General features: G+C 38.9%; 1 protein-coding gene across 3 annotated transcripts in view; it reads left to right on the forward strand.

Moving 5' to 3' along the window:
- Positions 1 to 14123, forward strand: part of LOC149998737 (microtubule-associated serine/threonine-protein kinase 4-like) — an 84909-nt gene that overhangs the window by 51381 nt on the left and 19405 nt on the right. For 2 of the 3 annotated variants that reach the window (XR_016514195.1, XR_016514194.1), the window contains one exon: positions 12495 to 12596. The gene's annotated coding sequence lies outside the window, so the exon portion shown is untranslated. Of the gene's footprint in view, positions 1 to 8277; positions 8346 to 12494; positions 12597 to 14123 lie in introns of all 3 variants that reach the window. The other variant, XR_016514196.1, reaches the window with a different exon arrangement.

Raw genomic sequence — 14123 nt, forward strand, 5'->3', positions numbered from 1 at the left:
GTTACCTAATGAAATAGTAACAGGTAATAAAATCCAGAGCCACAAATATTACATCTCTACATCTAAATACCTATCTATCTCTACACTCATATTTATATGTGCATAATAAAAGCAATGGTGTTAGAAAGGTAACTTAGGAATGCTATAATGAAAAGTAAGCAGAAACAAATTCTATCTTTGCCATTTCTTGATAAATTAGACCTTTAATTATGGCATTTGAAAGCGTACCCGCTTGACTTCAGAGGGTGATCATGTATGCAGAGTATCAGAAGCAGGTGAAACAACCCAGACTACCTTAACCTGTTGCCAAAACAGGTGAAAAACAAGGCACAGAGCTGACCATTAAACCAAAGGTTTGTTTACCCAGCTACGATCTGATTTGATGGGCTTGTTTCCACCTCCATCACCCTCCCACAGCCTCAGGAGTTGTTCTGCTGTTTTTATTTTGTAGATATTGCCTGGAAAACACAAGGACTTCTTTCATATATTGATACCTGAGTAGCTTGTGCTGCAGTTAATTTGAAAGTTTCGATGGACAGAGTTATGTAAACTATATTGCCTCTATAAATGGGTCTGAATCTCTCTGTAACTTTGATTAATTTTAGTTTCCTCTGCTATAGCCCATGCTGTTTATTGATAATGAGCAGGTGGACCTAGTATTGTTCCCTTGCCATTTTCTGAGTGCTCTTTCTAGGACCAGGTCTATCCCGACTGCTACATGAGAGGTCTTCCTTAATAATAACAAAGGTTGTAGTATAGTTACTATTTTCCTTAGACCAGGGGATAGAGAGCAGAAGCATTTGTTCCGGGGGTTTGACATATATAAATATTAACTCCAACGATAAAAAGTAATTTATTTTATTCTTTTAAGTTAAACACTTTGATAAACTTATTATTTTAGGCAGAATTTTATATACTACCAGTGGGACTCAAATTAATTTTACTTAAAAATTGTTGAGTTCCTACCGTGTACCAGATATATTGTATACTTTCCTAATAAACTATAACATAACATAGTCACTTGATAGCAGAATAGTTAATTATCAGAAAATAATATTGTTGGGAGGAATCTATGAGAAGGGTATAAGAAATATGTCTTTGTCTTGAAATTGATAAGATCATATATTACTAGCAACCAGGTACATTTTTTTAGAAAGCAATTTCTCAATTTTATCAAGGTTATGTGGTCCTTTAGATTTAATTTAAGGAAGTAAGTAGAGATTTATAGCCAGAAAGATACTCATATGCAAAATTCTTTATTAGTAATAAAAGATTAGAAACAACCTAAATTCCATTTCATGGAAGATTGTTTTAGTAAAGTATATGCTATATAATTAAGATATAAGTTGAGATAAAATGAGCTAGATAAACCACTGTGTCTACATTATAATGGTCCCTTAAAATGGAGTAAACTTATGGAACATTGAAAGTAAATGGGAAAAAGAAAAAGTGGATGAGTTAGTTTGGTAGAATTATGCATGGTCTTACTTCAAGAGCACCATCATTTCTAAAAAGTTAATTGTGTAACACATATTACAGAATATTTTAAGACAGAAATGGCCTTCCCATGCAGAATCCATTGAATTCTGAGGTTCTTAAGACCCTGCCTGGCTCATGATAGAAGCCTGATTTCCCGGAGAGGAACCAGACCTCCACATCGTTTGGAAAGATTTAGGAATGGCCAGGATATCCTCAAGACTTGTTTGCTCGGCTGACATCTGCTGCCAGCTCAGAGGCATCCAGGCAAAGACACAGAGAATGTCTGCACTTCCTGAACTGCTTCGTTTGTCAGTAGCAGGGCAGCCGAAAGGGCAGGGTTTGTAAGCGAAATGCATTGGAAGTCAAGTTACAGGGATCCTTTGGTGAAAGGGAGCCAGTCAAAGCCAGCATCATGTCTGAGTTAATAAAGGTTCACGGTGGGGAACCCTATCTAAAGAATGTCCCTTGTCTTTGTGATCTAGGGTTTCTGGAAATTCAGTTTCAGGTTCCCGGGGTTCTAATGCAAGCTGCCCTCCAGGCAGTGTGAGATATTGTACTAGTGGAAAGCAAAAGAAAATAGAGAGCAAAGGAACTTAACTTCCAAGAGAAAACTATGGCCAATAATTTCTTTTGTTCTTAGCTGCTTGCAGAGTCACATTATTTTCAATGGTAATGTATCATATTTTGATATAAAATTTATAACAACGCTCCTACTTCCAGTATCCAAACATGCAAATCTCTGTAAACAGGGTTAGTCTGAAAACAAGAGAAGTTTTTAATTGATGTGACATTGATTACTTTGATCCAAACATACACACTCCTTTTGGTTACTTATCTGAATTCTAATCATATACTAATCCTGCATTCTGCTCCATAGTTATAAACTTCACTGGACATGGAAAAGATGTGTTTTGCCTCTCCCAACTTAGAAACAGTTTTTGCTCTTGAAACCAAGCAACTCAGAGGAGAGCCCATGGCCAACTGTGTGCCCAGTGAGTCAATGAGAACTGATACCTGGCTTTGCAGTGGGGAAAGACAAGCTATTTTATTATAAATGGTGCCGTCCAGGAGAATGGAAAGCTACTGCTCAGAAGCTTGAGTTCTCCAATGGTTTACAGACAAGAGGTTTCACAGAGCAAAAATTGTGCCTGACTATGAGTAAGGTGTTCAGGGTCATGGGCTGTGTTGATTGATCATATTTTATGCAAGCTTTAGCAATCTGATTTATCCACTCTTGGGTATGTGTGACTATGGCCAGGTGGTCTTGAACAGAAAGAGAGGTCTGTAAGACATCTTGGGATTGTGAGTCAGTGACATAGTCTTGACAGCCAACAGAACAGAGCTATACATGTCATGCTTAACGGGCTATATTCTTCTGTTATCTTAAGCAGGGTATACTTTTTGAAGCTCGCTTTACTGGCAGGCCTGCAGGCCCCAAGACATAACTATGTTCCAGTTGCAGCTATTGTTTCCGAACCAAAGCGGGGGTTCTGCTGCCTGCCACCACCAATAGACAAATTCTAGGGACAGGGTGGTGAGAAAGGAACAAGGTTTTTAGTCAATGTTGCACGATCTGGGAGAATGGTAGACTTTTCTCAAAGCCCATTCACTCCAGGAAACCCAGAGGAAAATACAGCAGACCTCAGCCAGACCAAAAGCAAAGGCAGCATCCAGACTTCCTTCTCCCATTGAAAGTACTGCCCTTTGGGAACCGCAGGCAGCCACTGAGTGGCCGCCGAGTCAGCTCGTCTGTTTCCCCAGCCACCGTCAGTCCTCAGGCTCCCTCCTGGAGCCCATGTGTGGGGCCAATGCCACCACCAGCTATGCGGCTTCCAGAGCCAGACGGTCTCACGAACACACCAGTCAGTACATTCGCAAGGTGGGTCAGTGCATCCCTTCCTTCCCTTGCTGCCATTCTGACCTCTGTGGCACATGTGCCTGCCTTGCCCTGGTCCCATCCCCAGTCAGGTACTAGAAGGGGGTAGGAGGACTTTGTTGCCTATCCAAGGATCTTGCTAGCCTTCTGTGTGCTCACTGTAATACTTCCTCCTGTTCCACCTCGCCCAGGGGCAGGGATATGCCACCAGGTGCAAGCCACTATTCCCCAGCGGGTGGAGCATGCATGCGGCAGAGCTTGGTTATCTGGCCGCTGTGGGCAGTTTAGGATGTCCTCCAGCATCCCCTCAGTTCGCTGCCCTCCACCTGCTCCCAGCAGTCTGGCCAGGCTAACAGTAACACTATGACTCTTAAGAAAGGCTAATTTAATAATTTAAACTAAAAGTTAAATTCTAATATATCAAGCATGTTATGTTTGGCTCAGCTCCTCTCTCCTACCTTCTCTGCCACCTCATAGACACTTGCAAACACTTCTCCATTCTTGGCAAGATTGCAGATGCAACCTCCTTAGCGTTTTTTTCAGTGCCATAGGCTTTCCAAAAATGGAGGTTCTAACCGGCAGGGGTGGAGGGTGTTTCCTTTAACCTCTCATGCTGCAAACAGAAACATGCAAGCCAAAACATAATCAAATTACCCCACTTTTCCCACTTAGGCAGAAAAGAATTGAGAGCAAAAATAGCTGAAGTCACATCACCAGACTTGTCCTATGAAAAACAAAATCTTCATCTGTATCTCGTCTGCATGATATCTCTCTCTCCTTCCATGGCTCTCATGAGGAAAGATTGCTTTTAATTTCCTTTATGTGAGGGATACAAATATGTATTCACATAAGGCAAGTAAAGTTTATTTTGTTCGTTTTTCAGTTTTTTACATCTGCACCTTGTATCTGGGCTCAATCGTAGGCTTTGGGGGAAATAGCCACTCTTGCCTTCTCTTTTCCCCAAAACGTGGTTATTTATGGAACATTATGTCATTATACCTCATAGACCTCTTCCTCCCTCCAGTTTATGTGAATGACACATCAGGTAGTATTTCAAAATATGCTCCCATATTTTAGGTTGGAAAGGGTGATTTGCCTCTCAGCTCTGATTTTATCTTCCCCTAATGTGGTTGCTGTAAACCTTTTTGATTGCTTTCTTTCACATTTCCTGAGGGGGACTGGTAAAATCCTTTTTAACAAGGGGTATTCGTCTGAGTATGCAGAGAATTTTAATTGAGCAGTTTTTGCCACCCTATTCCAGTAAACAATGTGAAAGTCTCAGCTGCTAAGAAAGGGTATTTAATCCTAGGCATGCTTTTTATAGCAATCTAATGGAATGCATTCAATTCAGTAACCAAGTAAACGGTGAAATAAATGATTTGGGCAAAGCAAGGCCCCCAAAGGAAGAAAACCATTCACCAGGGACCCTGCTCAACAGGAAAGTGGGCTTTGCACATGCCTTTCTGATACATATTGATACTTTTAATCTCCCTTCACTCCAGGCTAATTGGCAGTGATTCCTGCATGTGTCTCATGTCATGGGAAGGAATATGAGTATTTATCACCTTATTTCTAAAAAAAAAAAAAAAAAATGCATAATTATTCTAATTTTTATTTTCATCCTTATTTCCCCTTTATTAAAAAAAAAAAGATTTCTTCCTCTGGTGTTTATCTTATTAAACACAATGTTGAATTATTTCCATCTGCCAGGTTGGGGAAATTGCCTAGTAGTGTGGAGACCAAGTCAGAAACCAACATGATGAGTTATTTATTAGCTCTGGCCCTCTGGTTCCTTTACCCTGGTGGAGGATGTGGAGATAGTTATTCATTGCTTATTTGTAATCTTTTTATTTAAAGAGAAAGGAAATGCTCATATTTCTGCATGGAAAAGAAATACCGAAATGCCACTAGGAATACCCATGCTCAGGTCCAAACCCTGAAACTGGTTGTAATGGATGGAGATATCCACTGCAGGGAGAACACAGAGTGGGGGATTTATAACTGAGCATCACCGCCGTTAGGCACGTCTGTGGAAATACTGCTCCTGGAAGAGGGAACTCAGATAAAGTGGCAATGAGCTGGAAACATGTGACCGATGACCAGTACTACACACAGTCTGTCAGCTTAGTCAGGAAGAGAAGATATAATGGCATGAACAACATCAACAACAATAACAAAAAGAGTGAGAAAAATTAAGGAATTACCACTATACAAGAAGAATGTGACTAAGAAGTAACTTTCTTCTGTCCTGGTATCCTTCAGGGAAGTCCTGATGTGACAGGATGGGATGAGGATATCATGATTTCCAAAGCACAAATAAAATGGTGATGAGTATGCCCTTTAATGCTTTGTAATAACTAAAATGAAGGCAAATAGCCAGGTATGCTTCATATTGCCTCAGCATTTAGGGTAATTCTTTAAAAAGGAAGTAAAATGATAGAATACTGCAAAAATTACAATATTACTCTGATATTTCTGTATTTTTCACTGTTGACTCTAGACAGACTTTGACACAGCCAGTTATTACATTTCATTATGTATTTTCAAAATGCCAGTTCGTACTTCAATTTACGTTGTCCCATCCCATTCTGTGGCTAATGGATTTTCTTCTGACTTATGAATATGTAGCAGCAATGCCACATCCAGTAAAATTTTTGGCAAAGCTGAATAATCTTTCTCCAGTATTTTCTTCATTTCTCATTATTAACCGAGACTCACTCTCGCCCATCACATCATCTCAGTGCTCTGTAAATAACCTCATACAACATCTCACTTCTGTGCCTTTATTACTGCCATCCTGTCAGCTGACTTGCCTCTTTCTCTTTCGGCATTTAACATTCTTGTTATGATGCTAAATCCTATTTAAATTCTTCCTTTAGTAACGTATTCCATCAAACTTCACAAACAAACATTGACATAGGGTCGCATATTTTAGCTGAATGTCTTATTCTTACTCAGGTTTCCCCACTCGACAACATTCTTCACAGTAAGAACTTTGACTTTTGTTTCATCGGTATTTCAGGAGATAAGACAATGAGAGTATAGTGGATGTAAGAAAAGGCTTTTAGTACAATATGAGAACATTGTGGAGTCAAAAATCCTTATTTCACTGATGAGCAAACCGAAGTTCAAAATTTGAAGAGACTTAATGATGTTATTTAAGGCAGATGTGAAAGCCGAGAGTCAATCGTGAACCTTGACTCCAAGTCCAATGTGCTTTGTGTTAGCCCTGCCTGCCTCAAAACTTCTGCTTAAGAGGTATACACATTTTGATCGAGAGACTTGATAATCTGGCTGTTGTGAAGAGCACAGCGCAACAGCATTGCTAAGTCAAGTCCTTTATATATGTTGCCTATTGCTGTGTACCAAATTACCCTGAAACATGGTGGCTTTAAAAAACAGTAAGCATGAATCACATATCTGGGCACAGCTTAACGGGTCACCTCCGTCTCAAAGTCTCTCAGACAGTCTCATGCTAAGCTCACAATGACGTATATACGGCATTTTCCCTTTCTGTCTCTGGATCCCTCGTGTGCGCGGGAACTCTGTGATGTAGTTGGGCTTCCCGTGCCTGGGGAGTTAAATTTGATTTTCTCTCGTCAATCTGTCTCATTGATTTGATTCCTCAGCCAGCCAAAAGGAACCGGAGGGAGGAAGGATTTTTCCCTTTCTCCACAGCATTATCTGGGTAAGCCATAACACGGAATTTGAGAATTAAAATCTGGGGGTTTGCTTTTTAGGGATGTCTTCTAGTGCTTACGTCTTTGTATGGAAAGATCATTTTGCATTGACATCTGTTCATTCATCCAATCATTGAACAAAATACCTGTGTCCTAGGTTCTGGGGAAAACAGTGGGAAACAAAGACAAACAGATACTCTTGTCAGAAGCCTGATAGAAACATAAACACAGAAGTGAAAGAATAAACACAGTATAATAAATCTTAAAAAGGAAACAACAAAGGGTCTGAGAGAGAATGAATGTGGCTGTCTGCCTGTTTGAGACTCTGGCACGGTACACCTGTAATACCGTGATACGAGGTTAGGTAGGAAACACATGTGTGGTTGAGGTTATGTAGTTTTCCAGGCTATGTAAATTAGTTTGAATTTTATCTGAGAGCAATAGGAAGTCATTCTCCAGTTTCAGGTAGGGAGTAATATGATTTATATGAAGTTCACTCTTGCTCATATGTGAAGGATGAATTGAAGGGGCAAGAATAGAAATGGAGACATGAAGATGGCCTGATCCAGATGGTAGCAAAAGTGGAGAGCCGTGAGTGGGTGGATGCTAAATATATTTGGAAGAGTACTGGGGCCTGAATTAGATGTGAGGAGTCAGGGATAGCTGTGCTTCTCTGTGTGGTAACTGGGTGGATGGTTGTGCCAAGCACCGGGAGAGGGAGGGTTTGGGGAGGACTGGATGTGTTACCAGAAGAGGAAGAGGGATGAGGCTGGGTTAAAAAGAACATGTTAAATTTGAGATGCTTGGGAATCGTCCAGGTGGTACTTTATTAGGAATACTAATCTAGAGCTCAGGACCGGAAGTACAAATCCATGCTAGTATTTTAAACTATGGAACCAGATAAGTCACTTGGAGAAACCTGGCAATGGGTCAGGTCAGGTAAATGAGAGCCAGCAAAGGACACTGATAAATGAGTGTTTGAAGAAAGAATGATCAGATAATCCAACACTAATAAAAAGTGGTTACAGCTACACAGATGAGGCAGAGGGGTGAGCGAGGTTTGTCATTTTTTTTAGGGGGCTGGGTATCAAGCATGTGATTTACTCAGAATTCTTTTAAGAAATGTTCAGCTCTGTCAGATGCTGCTCTGTGGTCTAGAAGACAGAATAAAGTCCAGTAAAGTTGAATTGGTGGATCTGACTGACCTCTTCTTTCCTCATTTTTGAGTCTGTTTCCTTCCAGAAACTTTGAAGTCTCCACATTGCAAAAGCTGTGTAATCAGGAGAGCATACAAGGTTCTCCTGCCCCTTGTAAGTTTTTAAGATCTAATTTTTAGGAGATTTTAGCGCTGCTTCTGTGGGTAGAGGAATTTCTTCAGTTTATACTAATTACAGATATCGCTAGAATCTCTGTACCTGCAAAACTCTATAATTTTTATAAATTTAAGTATCTGAATCAATCAGTAACCTTAGTAGCTGTTGGGAGGTGAAACATGCCCGCAGGCTCCCACCTCAAAGGCTTTGTACTTCTTTTCCTCTTTCCCTACAGTGCTCTTCCCCGTGTTTTTCCGTGGCTTTTCTCTAATGTTAAGTTCTCAGAGAAAGCTTCTTTTACCCACCTTGTGAAAAATTGTGCACGATCCACACGCATATACACACTCCCAAATTTCCTTACTTTTCACTGTAGCAGTTATCACTATTGAGTATTTTGCTGTGTAACAACTTAGCTCCAGAATTTCGATTTCGTGATTTAAAAATTCATTTGATATTTCTCGTGATTCTGTGAGTTAGGTTGGGCAGTCCTGGTCCGGGCTAGCGTGGCTCTTTAGCTAGGCCGGTCTTGGCTGGGATGCCTTTGCTCCACATGGTCCCCTCTGCCTCAGCAGGTTAGCCGGGGCCTTTTTCACACGGGCCGGGGGTTCCAAAGAGCAGTCAGAGAAAACAGACAGGTCCCAGGGCAAGTGCTTTTCAAGCCTGTGCGCACAGAGCTGACTTCAGCGGAAGCTGATCAGCCATCTGTGACCACCCCCCCCTCCCCCCACCGTGCGCACAGGAACTCTGTGCTGTGCTTCTGGCCCCGAAGCTCCGGGGTATGTCTCCTACCGGCTCAGGCGCCAGAGCCTCTCAGCACCTGGTGGTTCCCCTTCCCATAGGTTAGTGTACTTCATGCTTCACCAATATGGGGAACAGTTTAGGCTGGAAATGTATACCCTCATAACCTACTAAGCCATTTTTGGGAGATTTATTGAGATTTTGAACACTTAAATTCTATCCTAACTTGGAGTTTTAATTTGTTGAATTCCCCAAGACTTAGAAAGTTCAAAAAGATTCAGAGAATTTATCTCATATGTTCTCATTCAAATAATGCATCTTCTGAGAACACATTCTTGAACTGCCACAAGCATGTGTTAGATACTGTCTGACTCTGAGTCAGATGATCTGATAGTCACTCTGATATTGCGCGTGGTGTTTGAGTTTTCTTTGGCTTTATGCTGTATCAAAGCCTCACTAGTCAAGATATGTTACTCTTCACTTATTTATTAAGTTTCCAGGAATAAATTGCAATTTCTTAATCTTAATAATTTTAGGAAAATCTACAGCTATTTTGGAGTAGTCTATGACCGAATTTACTAAATAATCCAGTTAAGGATACACACTTCTGAAAGCAAGAAAGGTATACTAATCAAGTTGGCTGCCTTATATGCTTTATATGGGAAAATCTGTTTTATTAGTTTTTTTGTATGTGAGAAAGTGGGATCATTTGGATAGATTATTTTCTGAAGTGGAAGTGTGCTCATTTTATTTTGCAACACAGTGGCTAAGAAAATTAGAATCAGTGGTTTCACTCATCTTACTTGCTTTTCCTTTTCATCTTGTTAAATTCCCCAGTAGCTCTTCTATTACTCAGGGAGTTGCTGTTTTCATTTTCTCCTTAAATGTTTCTGTGTTTCTTTGAAGAACTCACAATAATTTAGTTTCACAGTGTTTTTGCATTACAAATGCAGCTAATGTTTAAAATGAATGGATTATTATAGTCTTAGCACCGATGTACAGCCTACAAAGAACCTTTGTGAGCTGATTTTAGCAGTATTTTCTAAGGACTTCTGCCAGAAACAAACAAAAAAACCCATATATCTTAAGGTCAACCTTTTATTTTGAATGCTTCAGCTGTGTTTAAAATCTGCAAGTTTACAGCCTTTTAAAGCATTTCTTGTATCTAGATATGTCTTCACAATGAAAATTATATTGGATGTCTGAATTATGCTTTCCTGTTTCTACCTTCTCATCTCATCCACAGACCTATAGAGTTTATTTCAACAACTTAATTCTCAATACATGCTGTTAAAATTGATATTACAACACTTCCACTGCACAGTAAGCTCCGTTGGATATCAGGAAGATATTCTAGGTTCCTGTTTGAGGAGAGTTCAGTCCTTTTGGATTTATTCCCACACACTATTCCATCATAGATTTCCAAAATTTATGCTTCTGCGTTCCACCGTGAAAAGTGGCTCTCCTTAAAAATTAGTACTTCCTCTTACCCTACCTAGCTGCATAGGTAGGCTAGAGCCCTTTACTCCATAATGATTTTTAACAAATTGTCCTTTTAGTACTTTTCAAAATGTTTAGATTGATGATAATTCATTTTTGTTATCCAACATAACAAAGTAAGATTTTTCTGATTCTTTGGCTGCTTCTCTGGAAACCAGTTTTGCAAGTTCATGTGTAGTATGTGGAAAACAAGTGTCTGTAAGTGACTACTCAGGGAAGAATTCACTATGATTATTTTGGGAAATTGTGACATTCGTGAAATGGGCTTGGAGAAACTAACATTAAGTGCCTGCTGTGTACCTGTCACTGTGCATGACAGTTATCTATAATTTCTCTTGAAGTAGAGAGACTAAATTACTGAGAATACTCCAAACCAACACACACACAAAAATTAAAGATGACATGAATATAGAAATGGGGATATTTTACAAATGAACTCAAATGCAAAGGCTTAAATTAGTTACTCAAGTCGTGCAGCTAATAAATACATGATGCTGGAAGGATTCTTTTAGCTCCAGTAAATAAAGCAACTTTCAGTTAAGGAGAATAGAATTAGAATAGGGTAGAATGCATTCGGCCTAGGGTGTGGAATACAGACAGGTGACATACCAAGTCCAAGGGCTGCTTGCTCTGATATGACCTGAAGTCCATCAAGATGTATTGGCAGCTTTGGGGAACCAAGTTTTTCTGTTCCCCTATAAAATTGGTCCTTTTATGATGTTGAAAATGATAATGAGTAAGATTAACAGGGTATGTTAATGCTAGCCTGAGTAGTCACTGTTGTGATTTGAAGACACGGGCTGCAAAATACTTAGGGTATATCTGGGATAAAAGACGGTCTGGCTTACGCAGTTTAGTCCACTCAGGGCATCTGGATCTTGGTATAGATGCCACATTTTAGTGTCTGCTTCTCAGCTTTTTAGCTTGTAAATTTGAAGTAGTAAGTGTATATCTGAATGGACACCAGAGGATGGAATTATTCTAACCAAGTTCACAAACCAGAATACCAATTTATTACTATTACCAAGAAAAATATTACTGTACTGTGATCTGGTTCCCCTTGTTTATACTAATCAGTGTTGGATTAGTCTGCTAGGGCTACCATAACAATGCCATAGACTAGTTGACTTAAACAACAGACATTTATTTTCTCCCCGTTTCAGAGTCTGGACATATGAAATTGGGGAGCTGACAGGGTTGGGTTCTGATGAGGCCTCTCTTTCTGGCTTGCAGACAGCTGCTTTCTTGTGTCCTCACATGGACTTTCCTCTATGTGCTTGCAGAGAGAGAGGTGTCTGGTGTCTCTTTTCATCTTCTGGTGACACTGGTTCTATTGGATTAGGGCCCCACCCTTACGATCTCATTTAACCTTAACTACTCCAACTACAAATAAAGTAAACACATTGTTCAGGTAAAGATATGGTAGTGCTGCCATGTTGTGTCTGTATGCAGTTTTATTTAGTCACGGGTGCAAAGCAGAATTATGTACAGTAGTCCCTCTCTATATGGCTGTTCACTTATCGTGGCCTCACTGTATTGCAGGATTTTTAAGAATATTATATTTATCGTGGATTTTTCACTGTATTGTGGGATTTTGCGGTACTGTATACATATGTTGTTAAAGTTATGTAGGTTTAAGAGTATAGAATGTGTTTAAGAACATAAGTAGTGTTTATAAAAGTGTGGAAAAGGTTAATAAGGGAGTGGGAAAGGTTAATAAGGGACTGGGAAAGCTTTATAGTGTGTGGGAAGGGTTTATAAAGCCTTAAAATATATATAAATACTAAAATAAGTGTAAGGTTCCTACTTCGTGGATTTTCACCTGTCACGGGGGGATCTAGAATGTAATGCCCGTGATAAGTGAGGGAATACTGTAATGTATCACTGGATTTTATTTTGCTTTATTAGCTCCTCAAGAGTTATTGATCTATGAAATGGCAGAGAATGGAAAAAATTGTGACCAGAGACGTGTAGCAATGAACAAGGAACAATATAATGGAAAATTCACAGGTAAAGTATGGCAGTTTGGAGGGAGAAGATCTATGGGTTTAAATTATATGCTTTTCACTGGAATAAAATAGAAATATATCTATTATTTGTTATTTTTATAGTAAAATAATATTCTATGTAATAATACAAGGTTCTTATATAAGATTAATTATATTTTGTTTACTCTTCAGAGTAAATTAAATTATGAGTCCGGGCCTGTAAGGTGATTTTTTTTCACAGTGATAGTCGAGGCAGCCTGGCCACCGTCACATTTAGTATTCTAGGTACAAGATGATTATTGTTAATTTTATTGTATGAAAAGTATTTGGTGCCCAATTTCATGATGCTATTTTGTAACTTTAGAGATAGATTATAAATTTACTTATTACAGGAACCCTAAATTATATAATTATCAAAAAAGTCAGAATATGATTATTGTGGATTTATTTCAAAATCTTGAGACAAATTTATATTTTAACCAAATTTGAAATTTGTGGGGTAAATTGCAGTATGTTTGACTCTTATTCATACATATACCCTGAAAATTACAGAATTTATTTATATAGATGATTTAACAAAAATCTTTCCTTTGCATATTAAAGGAAAATGAAAGGTTTTCCTTTTCTGTTCATTGTAATGGATTTCCTTTTAACTTCTAGATTGTTTAGCATCTCAAACACATCACAAATTATACTCCAGTATGGTAATATTATTATAGCAGATATTTTCTTCTATTGGAAGAGGTGTAAGCTATCTGAAACAGTTGCCATATGTTTGCTTTGATCACTGAATGGCCTTGCAGAACACATTTTGTAGCACTGATCTGACTTCTGGGTTACTTTGCCAATAAATTTTACATTGTTTCACTAGGCGTTTCAGGATTAAGAGATAGGCATCGTATATGTCACGGTCTCTCCCATTAGTAGCTTTTACATGTTTTTTTGTCTTTTCAACTAGCACATTTATATATGCTCCCCCTACTGCCTCACCCCCAGAAATTTAAAATTAATGTTTCTATGACATACTCTTCTTTACCACAGGTTTTATTTTTTACTAAATATTTGCCAGAGGTTGTGCTATAACTGTACATGAAGACCTTGTTCTTTATTCAGGATGCTTAGTACTCCATTGTATGAGTATACCATACTAGAATCATCCCTCTGTCCTCTGTTGATAACATTTCAGTTGTTTATAATCTTTTGCTAGGACAAATAATGCCTCATTGAATAAGCTTGTACAAAACTTATTTCTCCTTACACCTAATCATTCTTAAAAATAGAATTATTGGATTACAGGGTACAGTAGGTCCCCTTATTTATGGGGGAAACATTCCAAGAGGATGCCTGAAACCATGGGTAGTACCAAACCCTAAATATGCTGTTTTTCTTTCATGCATTCATATGCTTTATGGCTTCTCTTTGGCGTATCCGAATTATCAGCATCACTAGTCTTGTGCTTTGAAGCTATTATCAAGTTAAATAAGAATTACTTGAACACCAGCACTGTGGTAACTGCAGTAGTCCATCTGGTGACCGAGACAGCTACGAA

The sequence above is a fragment of the Furipterus horrens genome, unplaced genomic scaffold (genome assembly GCF_987537825.1).
Source record: "Furipterus horrens unplaced genomic scaffold, mFurHor1.1.pri manual_scaffold_11, whole genome shotgun sequence".
NCBI classification, from domain to species: Eukaryota; Metazoa; Chordata; class Mammalia; order Chiroptera; family Furipteridae; genus Furipterus; species Furipterus horrens.